The following is an 862-nucleotide window of genomic DNA, read 5'->3' on the forward strand; positions in this document are numbered from 1 at the left end:
GCAAAATCTTGATAATAGATGTGAAATGACCCTGGTTAAACAAAACAAGAATGTTTATTTATTAATTTACAGTGGGAAGTATACTTGCTAACTCAGATGGATATTCCTGTTAGCCTGACCAAGTCATCCTTTTCCCAAAGATAGGCTACACTGGAAGCTGAGGTACCACTGGACTACTTGGGGACCACTGAGTTGGGGCAGGTGAGCAGATGCTGCTGGTGTGGATTCCAAAGGCCTTCTCATCTGAGCTCTTCATCTTCATGGTAGGACTTAAGCGCCCAGGGCATGGAGTTCTCCTGCCAGCCCGATGGAACATTTTGTTCACCTCTGTCATTCATCTCTCTTCATGCCCCATTTCTTATTAACCGTCCTTCTGATTGACATCCTTTTGGTTATGGGCATATGCGAGAATAAGACTTTCCTTGATACCTGTCCTGTGATCCAGATAGATAGTGTTTAATTTAGTCTCTAGAAGTAAAAATTAATCCCTCTAAAATACCCATCCTATTTCTCTCATTTCCAAATTGTAGTTAAGGATGTGGAGGGTGAAGATACTCCCTCAATACACCATTTGTCACTAGCTGAGCCACCAAATTGCTTTTGCTTTTCACCCAGAAAGACAAGCTACAAACTGGTTTGTGGGATCCTGTGACTCTCAGGGCTGAAAGTGTCACCTAATTTATCACTTACCCTTTCAGCAAGATCTCACATTTAAAACAGCAAAGCAACAAGAATAACTAGAGAAACTCTTAAGAGAATGTAGTTCTTAATTAATGTCTATTTAATTTTAAATTTTCATTAAATGGATAATTTCTAGAAAAATATGAATTGATAAAATTAATCTACATGTGGGCACACTCAC

The 862-nt window shown here is 39.2% G+C and overlaps 1 long non-coding RNA gene across 1 annotated transcript in view; it reads right to left on the reverse strand.

Annotated features, from left to right (window-relative positions):
* Positions 1-35: 35 nt before the first annotated feature.
* Positions 36-862, reverse strand: part of LOC132658240 (uncharacterized) — a 42,073-nt gene continuing 41,246 nt past the window's right edge. The window contains exon 5 of the long non-coding RNA XR_009597558.1: positions 36-429. This is a non-coding gene — a long non-coding RNA (uncharacterized LOC132658240). The remainder of the gene's footprint in view (positions 430-862) is intronic.

This window comes from Ovis aries, chromosome 1 (assembly GCF_016772045.2).
Source record: "Ovis aries strain OAR_USU_Benz2616 breed Rambouillet chromosome 1, ARS-UI_Ramb_v3.0, whole genome shotgun sequence".
Taxonomy (NCBI): domain Eukaryota; kingdom Metazoa; phylum Chordata; class Mammalia; order Artiodactyla; family Bovidae; genus Ovis; species Ovis aries.